This window comes from Salmo trutta, chromosome 12, assembly GCF_901001165.1.
Source record: "Salmo trutta chromosome 12, fSalTru1.1, whole genome shotgun sequence".
In the NCBI taxonomy this organism is placed as follows: Eukaryota; Metazoa; Chordata; class Actinopteri; order Salmoniformes; family Salmonidae; genus Salmo; species Salmo trutta.
The window spans coordinates 65,110,883-65,125,067 of record NC_042968.1 but is presented as its reverse complement, the minus strand read 5'-3'; the positions used below and the strand labels follow the sequence as shown (position 1 = coordinate 65,125,067).

The 14,185-nt window shown below is 45.7% G+C and overlaps 1 protein-coding gene across 2 annotated transcripts in view; it reads left to right on the top strand.

Annotated features, from left to right (window-relative positions):
• Positions 1-14,185, top strand: part of LOC115203987 (syntaxin-binding protein 1-like) — a 50,050-nt gene that overhangs the window by 10,080 nt on the left and 25,785 nt on the right. The window lies entirely within an intron of this gene.

The following is a 14,185-nucleotide window of genomic DNA, read 5'->3' as shown; positions in this document are numbered from 1 at the left end:
CTCCTGGGAAGTGCTGCATCTACCAGGAGATTTATCGCACAATCCCCCCGTCGATGGGGTAGTAATTGAGTCGCCTTCTTTTTACAGAAGACGAGAGCCAAATCGGCATATTCAGAGGGGATGCGCATGGTGGAGACCTGGTCTGGACTTTCCACCGTAGTAGCACCGATGGAAACCCCTAAACACCTCCCCGAGCACTTTCGTGACCATCCTGTGAGAGCCCTCTGTTGCCACGAAATAGTGGGGTCATGACAGGCCAACCAGGGTAGGCCCAGCACCAAGGGAAATGCAGGAGAATCAATAAGGAAGGGACTGATTCTCTCCTTGTGACCCTCCTGCGTAAGCATGCCCAGTGGAGCGGTGGCTTCCCTAATTAGCCCTGACCCTAATGGTCGACTATCTAGGGTGTGCACAGGGAAGGGCATATCCACAGGAACAATGGGGATCCCTAAACTATGGGAAAATGATCTGTCAATAAAATTCCCAGCTGCGCCTGAATCTATGAGTGCCTTATGCTGGGAATGCGGGGAAAACTCAGGAAAATTAATAATCAAAAACATGTGAGCAACAGGGGGCTCTGGGTGAGCCTGGTGCCGACTCACCTGGGGTGACACGAGAGTGCCCTGCCTGCTGCCTCGACTCCCAGAGGAACCTTCCCAGCACCGACCGGCAGTGTGCCACAGATGGTGCATGGAATGGCCCCTCCTCCGGTTGCCCTAAGTGCAGCACCTCCCAGCTCCATGGGCGTCAGAGTGGTGGTGCTGGGGGAAGGAACCGACAGACCCCGATCTGGACGTCCGTGGGTAGCCAGCAGGTTATCCAGCCGGATGGACAGGACCACCAGCTGGTCGAATGTGAGAGTGGTGTCCCTGCAGGCCAACTCCCGACGGACGACCTCGCGCAGACTGCACCGGCAGTGATTGATCAGGGCCCTGTCGTCCATCCTACACCGGCGGCCAGGGTCCGGAATTCCAACGCGAACTCCTGTGCACTCCTCGTTCCCTGCCTCAGGTGGACGAGACATTCACCCGCCGCTCTACCCTCAGGCTGGTGGTCAAAGACTGCCCGGAAGCGGCGGGTGAAATCCTTGAAGTGGTCCAACACCGCTTCTTCTTCCCCCCATATGGCGTTGGCCCACTACAGGGCTTTCCCTGAGAGGCAGGAGACAAGGGCGGCCACGCTCTCACGGCCCGAAGGAGCCGGTTGGACGGTTTCCAGGTAGAGCTCTAGCTGGAGCAAGAACCCCTGACAACCCGCCTCCGTTCCATCATACTCCCTCGGGAGGGCGAGCCGAATCCCACTGGGCCCGGGTGAAGGAGGGGTGAGTGATGGTGAGACTGGTGGTGCTGGTGGAGACGCTGGAGGAACTCCTCTTCTCTCCCAGCGCTCCATGCTTTGTAGAACGCGATCCATGGCGCTGCCGAGATACTGTAGCATGGCAGCGTGCTGCTGGACTCGCTCCTCAACCCCTACTGCAGGGGCACCTGCTCCTGCTGACTCCATTCCGAGTGGGTTCGTGTTTCTGTCAAGGCTGTGGGTAACTGAGCTGAGATGCATGGACAAGGTATTTAATACAAGATAACACCAGTATAAATAGAATACTACGGTGCGGGAAAAATACCGGTACCACGAAATAAATGGCCGTATTAGCAAAACCCGGCAACAAAATACCAGCCGTCAGTAACAGCCTGAACAATAGAACAAACACGCACACAAACACCAGAGGGTTAATTAATGAACACGTAATGGGGGATTTGAAACCAGGTGTGTAGAAAACAAAGACAAAACAAATGGAAAATGAAAAGTGGATCAGCAATGGCTAGAAGGCCGGTGACGTCAACCGCCGAACGACGCTCGAACAAGGAGAGGGACCGACTCCGTCGGAAGTCGTGACGGCTACCCATGTATTTCCATGGAAATATAATGTTTATTTGGAAAGTAATAAATATATATTTTTAAAAGCATTCATGATTTGGGTAAATGTAATATACTAACTATTACTCTTGTTTAAAATATGAAATGGTATTACATTTGGTGAAGAGCACATTATGATTTGTTTAGGACTTGGAACTCAAAGTTTAGGACTTGACTTGATACTTGACTCGGACTTGCCTGTCTTGACTTGGGACTTGACTTGGGATTTGAGTGCTAAGACTTGAGACTTACTTGTGACTTGTAAAACAATGACTTGGTCCCACCTCTGCTATACAGCTACAAGTAGTGAGTGGAGTTACAAACGGACTATACTAAACAAGTTAAATGTCTTACCTGTGATTAAATGTTTTCCACACATAGCTATGTGTAGCCTCCTTGGACACAGGGTCCCCACATTTCCCACGCCGAATAGCCTGAAGCCAGAGGATTCTTCTTGCAGGCTCTATTTCCCTACGTGGGAGCGTTGCTAACCATAGGTCGGGATTTTTGACCTGGTTACATGTGCATTGAACAACACAGCAGATTTTCGGCACGTTTTGTTATTTCTGTGTAACAAAAAAGTGACGACAAAGTTGGCTCTTTTACACTGGGGGTCAATGGAAAATAATCGTTGTTTTCCCCAATTTGTGGGCGTGGTCGAGGGGAATTCCTTGTTATTACATGAATATCGAGCCACATCAGTTCACATAAATTGAATTAACATTCTACATTACCGTGGACATTATTTTATCACATTACCAGACAGCCATTGTGAGCATACCCATGAGTTTACCAGCCAGGGTTTGAAGTCCCAAGCCTGTTCTATTCATTCTATTTCTATTCATTCTATTTCGACGTGTGCTGCTGCTGCATTGCGGGGGGGTGTTGCCTAGGCAACCACCGACTTGTTTGCTAGTTTCTTGTTTCAGCAAGGAGGAGCAAAGGTTAATCACATTAAGAGTCCATGTTACCACAGAAACTAACTCAACTGTATGAATGGCTGGCCGTCAGCTGCCAGCTGTTTGTAAAAAGATGTAATAATAATAACGGTTATGACGGTTATTTTATTTTCCATGATGGTCTACATCCATAACTGTTGGTTACACGATTATACGGTAATTGTGCCAGCCCCAGTTGCATGCCTTTAAAATAAATGTCTAATGCCAACATTTATATATTTTTCATGCCAATTGCATAATACAGTATACCAGCTATCATTACATAACACTGTCTTGTAGGAAAATGGAAAATAGATGGAATATAACACCCAGACACACCAAGAGATTGTGGCAGAAAAATACTTCTCAGTTTACCTCAACATACTAAGAATAAGATACTTTCGTGAGGGATTGTTCAGGGTCTTCATCTTTATATTATTTTTTCTCACACAATGCCTTACCCCTTTCCCACTGGTCGTGGCTACAGCAAAGGGTCACTCTCACATCCATCCATTTCCTGCTCTGAGAGAGTCAGCATGACCTACAGCCAGACTCTGACAACACAACCTTTGATCCCAGCGGAGATGTGGACGGGAGTTGTTGCTGCTTGCTTGTTATTCCTGTTCAGTTCTCCTGAGATGTCTCTTAGCTGATCTGGGATCTGTTTGTGTTGTCAGAGTCTGGCTGCAGGTCATGCCCACTCGCTCAGAGCAGGAAATGGATGGATGTGAGAGTGACCCTTTGCTGTAGCCACGACCAGTGGGAAAGGGGCAAGACATTGTGCGAGTTTGCGTAACGGCAGACTGGGCTCACACAGCTGACTGACTCATGGATGTTTGTAAACGGCTAAGTCTGTGGAAGGGCACTCTGAGACACTACTCCCTCTGTTACTGACGATCACACCAGGGAGAGCAGTAGTCAATATTTATATCTCTATTCGATTTTCCTCTGTTTTTTAAATATTTGTTTTGTATACATACATGTTATAACTGTGTTTAGTATGCTTAATGAAATATGACCAGGGCATAATTTAACCAAATATTTAACCAAATGTGTCTATTCTCTTCTTTTCAAGAGCCGTCCAAAATGTCAGCCAGGACCAAACCAGTCGAGCTGCTAATTGTTTTTGACTGAGACAATTCCGAGTGAATGTGGCTCCTGCTGTGTGCTCTCCAAGACTAGGAGTATAGGTACTCCATGGTCCAGAAGATGAGAGGGAAAATAATATGGGAGGGGCTGTGTCCTGCTTAAAATGGCCGCCTGAGTCTTTAAGAGCAGGGGTGTTACATTCCCTGGGACTGATGCTGAGATCTAGAGAAAATGGATCATGTAATCGTAGTCGCCGACCGCCACGGCAGAACAGGAAGGTAAAGGGTTAAATTCACAGTATTGAGTAGGTAGGGCTAGGCAGTGTTTAGTGGGGTCAAGGTTGAGGATTCTTCAGGAGTGGAAGACATAATACACAACCATTACATAACCAATACACATCAATGACACAACAAACAGCCAGCCAGCCTCTCAATGAGACTAATTGTTCCTGTGTGGATAAAAGGCTTACAAACCCTGTGCTAAGCATACTCATACTTTAATGATAATGTTTGATATCAAAGCATATTGAAGTGGAAAGGATAATGGTCTCTGATATCCTGTTGGGTTTGTTACGTTGTGTTGGTTATCTGTATGAAGAGCGTGTTGAGTGACTCCTGCTGGAGCCTAGCATTGTGATATGGGTTGATGCTAATGCTAGCCTAGTATTGTGGTATGGGTTGATGCTAATGCTAGCCTAGCATTGTGGTATGGGTTGATGCTAATGCTAGCCTAGCATTGTGGTATGGGTTGATGCTAATGCTAGCCTAGCATTGTGTTATGGGTTGATGTTAATGCTAATGTTGATGCTAAAGCTAGGCTGCTAAAGCGACAGCTGTTCATTATGCTGTGATCTTAGAACACTGCCTCCCTGTGAGGTGAATGGTTGGGGAACATCAGCATATGTCTCAGCCGTTCCAATTCACTCTGCTGTACTCTGGAAGACAAAGTCAGCATCAGGTGAGTGACGTGTCCACCTAATTTGAACATATGAGACTTGATGTTTAACATATCTATAAGATGTCAAATGAATTTAGTATTTACAGTGACACATGTCTCAGGCTGAGGACAGCTATGCCTGATTCACCTACAGTTGAAAGAGCTCTGGGTCTAACCCATCTCAGAGCTTACACTGGTCTGGTCAGAGCCACAGACCGACACAAACACTGAGATACTGTGCATACTGTATTACTCTATTCGACTATTTATGTTTAGTAGCATATCAAACCAAATCAAATAACATTTTATTGGTCACATACACATATTTAGCAGATGTTATTGCGGGTGTAGTGAAATGCTTGTGTTCCCAGCTCCAACAGTGCAGTAGTATCTAACAAATCACAACAATACACACACATCTCAAAGTAAAACAATGGAATTAAGAAATGTATAAATATTAGGACGAGCAATGTCGTAGTGGCATTGAATAGACTACAGTATATACAGTGCATTCGGAAAGTATTCAGACCCCTTGACTTTTCCACATTTTGTTGCATTACAGCCTTATTCTAAATGCTGTGGGGATGTTCTTCCGCGGCAGGGACTGGGATACTAGTCAGAATCGAGGGAAAGACAAACGGAGCAAAGTACAGAGAGTTCCTTGATGAAAACCTGCTCCAGAACGCTCAGGACCTCAGACTAGGGCGAAGGTTCACCTTCCAACAGGACAACGACCTTAAGAACACAGCCAAGACAATACAGGAGTGGCTTCGGGACAAGTCTCTGAATGATTGCTTTGCAATCCAAGATGGCGTAGCAGTTCAGACGTCCTGTCGTGTCCCGTGTATATATATATATATATTTACATATTTTTTCATCACTTATCTTTTTACATTTTTTTATTCTAAATACTCAACCTCAAAGCACTCTCCTGCAACCCGCCTCATCAATTAAAAAAAAAAAAAGAAAGTATTATTTACCTCATCTGAATTCCACGACAGAAGCTAGCCAGAGGTTAGCCATTTTCACTGGCTAACGTTGAAGTTCAGCTAGCTACGGTTAGCTGTCCTCAGCTATCCATTAGCTCGAAAAGCTATCGCCAGTTTTTGTATAGCGCGACTCAGACCAGAGCATATCGGACCTATTCTCTCTCCTTTCCTCGATTTCTACCGCAGGCTCTGGACATTTACACCTGGATCTTGCAGCTAACTAGCTGCTACCTGAGTGACTATTGGCAACGTCGGTCACGGAATTTAACACACACTATTACGGAGCTTGCTAGCTAGCCAGCTGAAGAGTTCCGTCAGCCACTCGTGGGCTATTCCTGAGCTAGCCAGCTGAAGTGTCTCCTGGGCTACAACTCACCTATCCTGACCCGTTTTACTGCCGATGCGGAGCCCCATTGGGTCTTCACGACTGGATCACCGACGTTATCTGCCCGAGGGAGTTGTCCAACTGGCCCCTCCGTCGCGACGTAACCTGATCGCCCATCTGTGGCCAGCTAATCGTTAGCTGTCTTTTCGGCTGCGATCTGAATAGGTCTGTCGGACACTTTTCTTGGGCCACTATAACTAACTATTTTGCCAACTTGGACAGGTCCCCCCTTCCACACGGAACCCCACTAACCCACAGACGGAAACGCACGAGGCGGCTAAAAACAGACCTCCCTCCCATCTTCCACCAGCTTGCTACCTATGGCCCGGCTAGCTGTCTGAATCTCACTGGACCCTCTGATCACTCGGCTAAGCATGCCTCTCCTTAATGTCAATATGCCTTGTCCATTGCTGTTCTGGTTAGTGTTTATTGGCTTATTTCACTGTAGAGCCTCTAGCCCTGCTCATTATACCTTATCCAACTTCTCAGTTCCTCCACCCACACATGCTATGACATCTTCTGGTTTCAATTATGTTTCTAGAGACAATATCTCTCTCATAATCACTAAATGCCTAGGTTTACCCCCTCTGTACTCACATCCCACCATACCTTTGTCTGTACATTATACCTTGAAGCTATTTTATCGCCCCCAGACACCTGCTTCTTTTTTCTCTCTATTCTGGACGTCACAGACGACCAATTCTTATAGCTTTTAGCCGTACCCTCATACTTATTCTTCTCTGCTCCGCTGGGGATGTAGAGGTGAATCCAGGCCCTGCAGTGCCTGGCTCCACACCTACTCCCCAGGCGCTCTCTTTTGATGACTTCTGTAACCGTAATAGCCTTGGTTTCATGCATGTTAACATTAGAAGCCTCCTCCCTAAGTTTGTTTTATTCACTGCTTTAGCACACTCTGCCAACCCGGATGTCCTAGCTGTATCTGAATCTTGGCTTAGGAAGTCCACCAAAAACTGTGAAATCTTCATCCCTAACTACAACGTTTTCAGACAAGATAGAACGACCAAAGGGGGCGGTGTTGCAATCTACTGCAGAGATAGCTTGCAGAGTTCTGTCCTGCTATCCAGGTCTGTACCCAAACAATTTGAACTTCTACTTTTAAAAATCCACCTCTCCAAAAACAAGTCTCTCACCGTTGCCGCCTGCTATAGACCCCCCTCGGCCCCTAGCTGTGCTCTGGACACCATATGTGAACTGATTGCCCCCCATCTATCTTCAGAGCTCGTGCTACTAGGTGACCTAAACTGGGACATGCTTAACACCCCAGCCATTCTACAATCCAAGCTTGATGCCCTCAATCTCACACAAATTATTAATGAACCCACCAGGTACAACCCCAAAGCCGCAAACACTGGCACCCTCATAGATATCATCCTAACCAATGTGCCCTCTAATTACACCTCTGCTGTTTTCAACCAAGATCTCAGCGATCACTGCCTCATTGCCTGCACCCGTAATGGGTCAGCGGTCAAACGACCTCCACTCATCACTGTCAAACGCTCCCTGAAACATTTCAACGAGCAAGCCTTTCTAATCGACCTGGCCCTGGTATCCTGGAAGGATATTGACCTCATCCCGTCAGTAGAGGATGCCTGGTTATTTTTAAAAAATGCCTTCCTCTCCATCTTAAATAAGCATGCCCCTTTCAATAAATTTAGAACCAGGAACAGATATAGCCCTTGGTTCTCCCCAGACCTGACTGCCCTTAACCAACACAAAAATATCCTGTGGCGTTCTGCATTAGCATCGAACTGCCCCCGCGATATGCAACTTTTTAGGGAAGTTAGAAACCAATACACACAGGCAGTTAGAAACGCCAAGGCTAGCTTTTTCAAACAGAAATTTGCTTCGTGCAACTCCAACTCTAAAAAGTTCTGGGACATTGTAAAGTCCATGGAGAATAAGAACACCTCCTCCCAACTGCCCACTGCACTGAGAATAGGAAACTCTGTCACCACCGATAAGCCCACTATAATTGAGAATTTCAATAAGCATTTTTCTACGGCTGGCCATGCTTTCCACCTAACTACCCCTACTGCATTCAACAGCACTGCACCCCCCACAGCTACTCGCCCAAGCCTCCCCCATTTCTCCTTCTCCCAAATCCATTCAGCTGATGTTCTGAAAGAGCTGCAAAATCTGGACCCCTACAAATCAGCTGGGCTTGACAATCTGGACCCTTTCTTTCTAAAATTATCTGCCGAAATTATTGCAACCCCTATTACTAGCCTGTTCAACCTCTCTTTCGTGTCGTCTGAGATTCCCATAGATTGGAAAGCAGCTGCTGTCATCCCCCTCTTCAAAGGAGGTGACACTCTTGACCCAAATTGCTACAGACCTATATCCATCCTACCCTGCCTTTCTAAGGTCTTCGAAAGCCAAGTCAACAAACAGATTACCGACTATTTTGAATCCCACCGCACCCTCTCCGCTATGCAATCTGGTTTCAGAGCTGGTCATGGGTGCACCTCAGCCACGCTCAAGGTCCTAAACGACATCGTAACCGCCATCGATAAGAAACATTACTGTGCTGCCGTATTCATTGACCTGGCCAAAGCTTTTGACTATCCAACCTGACAGAGCTTGAGAGGATCTGCAGAGAAAAATGGGAGAAACTCCCAAATTACAGATTTGCCAAGATTGTATCGTCATACCCAAAAAGACTCGAGGCTGCCAAAGGTGCTTCACAAAGTACTGAGTAAAGGGTCTGAATACACATGTAAATGTTATATTTCAGTTTTTTTGTTTTTCATACATGTGCAAAGATTTAAAAAAAACAGTTTTTGCTATGTAATTATGGGGTATTGTGTGTAAATTGATGAGGGGAAAAAACTATTTAATACATTTTAGAATAAGGCATAAAAAACGTAGAAACATTGGGGAAAAGTCAAGGGGTCTGAATACTTTCCGAATGCACTGTATGTATGAAATGAGTAAAACAGTATGTAAACATTATTAAAGTGACCAGTGTTCAATTATTAAAGTGACCAGTGATTCCATATCTATGTATATAGGGCAGCAGCCTCTAATGTGCGAGGTTGAGTAACTGGGTAGTAGCCGGCTAGTGACAGTGACTAAGTTCAGGGCAGGGTACTGGGTGGAGGCCGGCTAGTGATGGCTATTTAACAGTCTAATTGCCTTGTTATAGAAGCTGTTTTTCAGTCTCTCGGTCCCACCTTTGATGTACCTGTACTGACCTCACCTTCTGGATGTTAGCGGGGTGAACAGGCTGTGGCTCGGGTGGTTGATGTCCTTGATGATCTTTTTGGCTTTCTTGTGACATCGGGTGCTGTAGGTGTTCTGCAGGGCAGGCAGTGTACCCCCGGCGATGCGTTTGGCAGACCGTACCACCCTCTGAAGAGCCCTGCGTTTGAGGGTGGTGCAGTTACTGTACCACGTGGTGATACAGCCCAACAGGATGCTCTCAATGCATCTGCAAACATTTGTGATGGTCTTAGGGGCCAAGCCAAATTTCTTCTGCCTCCTGAGGTTGAAGAGGCGCTGTTGTGCTTTCTTCACCACACTGTCTGTGTGAGTGGACCATTTCAGATTGTCAGAGATTTGTACCCAGAGGAACTTGAAGCTTTTCACGTTCTCCACTGTGGTCCCGTCGATGTGAATGGGGGCGTGCTCCCTCTGCCATCTCCTTAAGTCCACGATCAGCTCATTTGTTTTGTTGACGTTGAGGGAGAGGTTATTTTCCTGGCACCACTCTGCCAGGACCCTCACCTCCTCCCTGTATGCTGTCTCATCATTATTAATAATTAGGCCTACTACTGTTGTGTTGTCTGCAAACTTGATGATTTAGTTGGAGGCTTGCGTGGCCACGCAGTCAGGGTGAACAGGGAGTACAGGAAGGGGCTGAGCATGCACCCTTGTGGGGCCCCTGTGTTGAGGATCAGCATAGTGGAGGTGTTGTTTCCTACCTTCACCACCTAGGGGCGGCCCGTCAGGAAGTTCAGGCCCAGTTGCACAGGGTGGGGTTCAGACCCAGGGCCCAGAGCTTATTGATGAGCTTGGAGGGTACTATGGTGTTGAAGGCGGAGCTGTAGTCAATGAACAGCATACTGTAAATAGGTATTCCTCTTGTCCAGATGGGATAGGGCAGTGTGCTGTGCGATGGTGATTGCATCGTCTGTGGATCTATTGGGGCGGAAAGCAAATCTCAGTGGGTCTTGGGTATCAGGTAAGGTAGAGGTGATATGATCCTTAACTAGCCTCTCAAAGCACTTAGTGATGACAGAAGTGAGTGCCACAGAGATAGTCATTTAGTTCAGTAACCTTTGCTTTCTTGGGTACAGCAACAATGGTGGACATCTTGAAGCAGACTGGGATAGACTGGGATAGGGAGAGATTGAAAATGTCCGTAAACACTCCAAAATGTCCGTAAACACTCCAGCCAGCTGGTCTGCGCATGCTCTGAGGACACAGCTAGGGATGCAGTCTGGGCCGGCAGCCTTGCGAGAGTTAACACGCTTAAATGTCTTACTTACGTTGGCCACGGAGAACGATAGCCCACAGTCCTTGGAGACTCCTGTCTGTGACTGTGTGAGGCTGTTAGCCTCTCTACTCTGCTGGTTGACACAGCTGCGCCACTGTGTTTGTTAAACTAAATTGACTGTCCAGTGAAAATCTCACTTTTAAAAGTGATTATTCTGTTAACTCATACGTCATACCCAAAACATGTTGTTGACTCATCCTATACTAGTATTTGTGGCCAAAGCATAAATTGGAGAAAAAAACACATCAAAAACCCAACTTCAAACTTGTATCTCAAACAGACCGTTTAAAAAATTTGAAGGATGAGCCGGCCAATTAGCTGTTTACTTGCATGAATATTTTTAATGACTGCTGTACGCCCACACCATTCTGTTGTTGGGGTACGCATCACCATTACAACACAGAAAACCTGCTTTTATCATACTGAATTAAAACGTTTTGTAATCAATTACACTGTACCTCATATTTCATAGAAATCTGGAAACACTGGACAGTTGCTTTAAGTTTCCTTCCCTCCTCTCAGACTGCCTGCTATGTGACTGTACTGTTATGCCACACAGGAGGGTCAAGGGAGAGCCAGAACAATCCCAGAACGGCATCCTGTCTGCTGAAATGGTTTCCTGTGGCATAGCCTAGAAAGAGCTGGAAATAGACAAGAGCTGAATAAGCGATTCACTCTCAGCTATTCCCCACAAAGACTACAAGTAAATGAGCACGTCTATTCCAAGATTGTCCTCTTTCCCTATGGAGGTCAGATAAGTATCCTCTTACTCAGATCACCTACATCATGGTCACATCAGGGCATCTATGTCTAGAGTGCTGCTTTGCTGTACAGACCTAACCCCCTGGGTTTGAGTGGTCTGTGCTTTACGGGATAGTCCACCTAAATGGCACTGTACATAGACTGCTTACAGGGTAAGAAAACAAATGTCATTTTGTAATTTAACCATGAGGTGAATGTTGTCTACACAAATGACTATCGGCAGCATTTACCCAACAAATCCACTTCCTTCTCTGAAAGTTCCTGCAGTCTCCACACAGCCCATTCACACACCCATCCTGTTTAATCTGTGATAATCCGTCTGTATCTCTGTGTACACCTAGATGTTGGGCACTGCTGATCCAAAGGGCTTAGCAGTTTAATACCGTTTTATATGGTGATACTGCAAAACATTAAAGAGAGTCATCCTAAATGGATTTATCCCAATACTGCAGCCAGATGGCCAACAACAGCGATCGGGCTAATAGTGGCATCGCCACACAAACATGGCCGCCTGCCTTGGCTTGATCCACAGACAACCTATGGGATTAGTCCATTCTTACTGCAGCAGAGGAGAACTGGAGCCAATGGCAGTCAACCAAAAATAATTGATTTGTTGGGGGGTTTTTTCGTTCAGAGAATCAATTGCGTCTGGCAAAAATGTTTCTTCTCTGCGTATTGGATAATACATTTGATTCTTTAGTTCTGTTATGGAAGCCATTCTGGAATGTAACTGCATAAGAAGGCATCATCTGTGTTTCAAGATGCATTTGACTCATGTGTAGCAGCAGCCCTCCATTTTGCTAGCTACAGTGTAAGCACAGGAGCCTGCTGAGGGGCGGACGGCTCATAATAATGGCTGGAACGTAGCAAATTGAATGGCATCAAACATATGGAAATCATGTGTTTTTGATTTATTTTATACTATTCCACTGATTCCGCTCCAGCCGTTACCACGAGCCAGTCCTCCCCAATTAAGGAGCCATATACTCTCTCCTTGCAATGATGTGAGTATTTTATAGTGGATGGCAATGCATACATGGGTACATATATATACACACACACACACACACATGCACACATAAACCATTCACTTAATATAGAACTGAACCCTTGGCAGCATGCTGATGTTAATGTGGCGATTGAGCAAGTTGAGGTGGCTGCTTGATGTAACCCTAGATTGCAAGCTGATATGGTCAAAACCTATTGATTCAAAATGGGGAGAGGTCTGTCCATGATAAAGCGCTGCTCTGCTTTCTTGACATCACAATCGACCAAACAAGTCCTACAGGCCCTAGTTTTATCATACCTGGACAACTGCCCAGTTATATGGTCAAGTGCTGCAAAGAGGGACATAGGCAATTTACAGTTGCCCAAGAACAGAGCAGCACGACTGGCCCTTAAATGTACACAGAGGGCTTATATCAACAACATGCATATCAATCTCTCTTGGTTGAAAGTAGAGGAAAGATTGACTGCATCCCTACTGGTCTTTGTGAGAGGTATTGGCACGTTAAATGTATTGAATTGTCTGTTCAGTCGGTTAACACACATACATACCCAGCAAGAGACGCCGCCAGAAGTCTCTTCACAGTTCCCAAGTCCAGAACAGAGGTTAGGAAACGCACAGTACTAAATAGAGCCATGAATACATGGACCTCTCTTCCACATCAGGTATCTCAAGCTAGCAGTAACATCTGGTTTAAAAAACAGGTAAAACGACACCTCGCGGCACAACGCAGACTGAAGAGACACACACACACACACACACACTATTCTTAGTAATGTAATGTAGTATTGTAATGTAAATGTGTATAAAGCCCAATGTTTTGTACGATGTAATGTTTTATCTCTGTTTGGAACCCAGGAAGAGTAGCTGCTGCCTTGGCAACAGCTAATGGGGATCCTAATAAAATACTAAATGTACTAAGAGGGGTTGGATGACTTTGCTTTGATGAACATGAATCCTTCCGACGGACTAGAATCACATATTTAGCACAACAGCAATTATACATGACAGCTATGAGGCAGGCTGTCAAGAGCAGAGCAATGCTGTCCAATAGAAGCATATTTTAGTGTTTGTGTGCTCTGTGGTTGATAGAAGCATATTTTAGTGTCGGTGTGCTCTGTGGTTGATAGAAGCATATTTTAGTGTCGGTGTGCTCTGTGGTTGATAGAAGCATATTTTAGTGTCGGTGTGCTCTGTGGTTGATAGAAGCATATTTTAGTGTCGGTGTGCTCTGTGGTTGATAGAAGCATATTTTAGTGTCGGTGTGCTCTGTGGTTGATAGAAGCATATTTTAGTGTCGGTGTGCTCTGTGGTTGATAGAAGCATATTTTAGTGTCGGTGTGCTCTGTGGTTGATAGAAGCATATTTTAGTGTCGGTGTGCTCTGTGGTTGATAGAAGCATATTTTAGTGTTTGTGTGCTCTGTGGTTGATAGAAGCATATTTTAGTGTTTGTGTGCTCTGTGGTTGATCTGGAAGTGAATACTTGTGTAGATCCTCCGTAGCGGAATAACTCTTCTTCAGCCTTGTTCCCAGAGGCATGATTATAAGTGTGAGAGAGTGCTCATTTGTGTCCTGCGCTCCACTGTCACTCATCACTATATGGAAACAGTCTGATTCCCGTCAATGAATCAGATCAGAGAAAATGA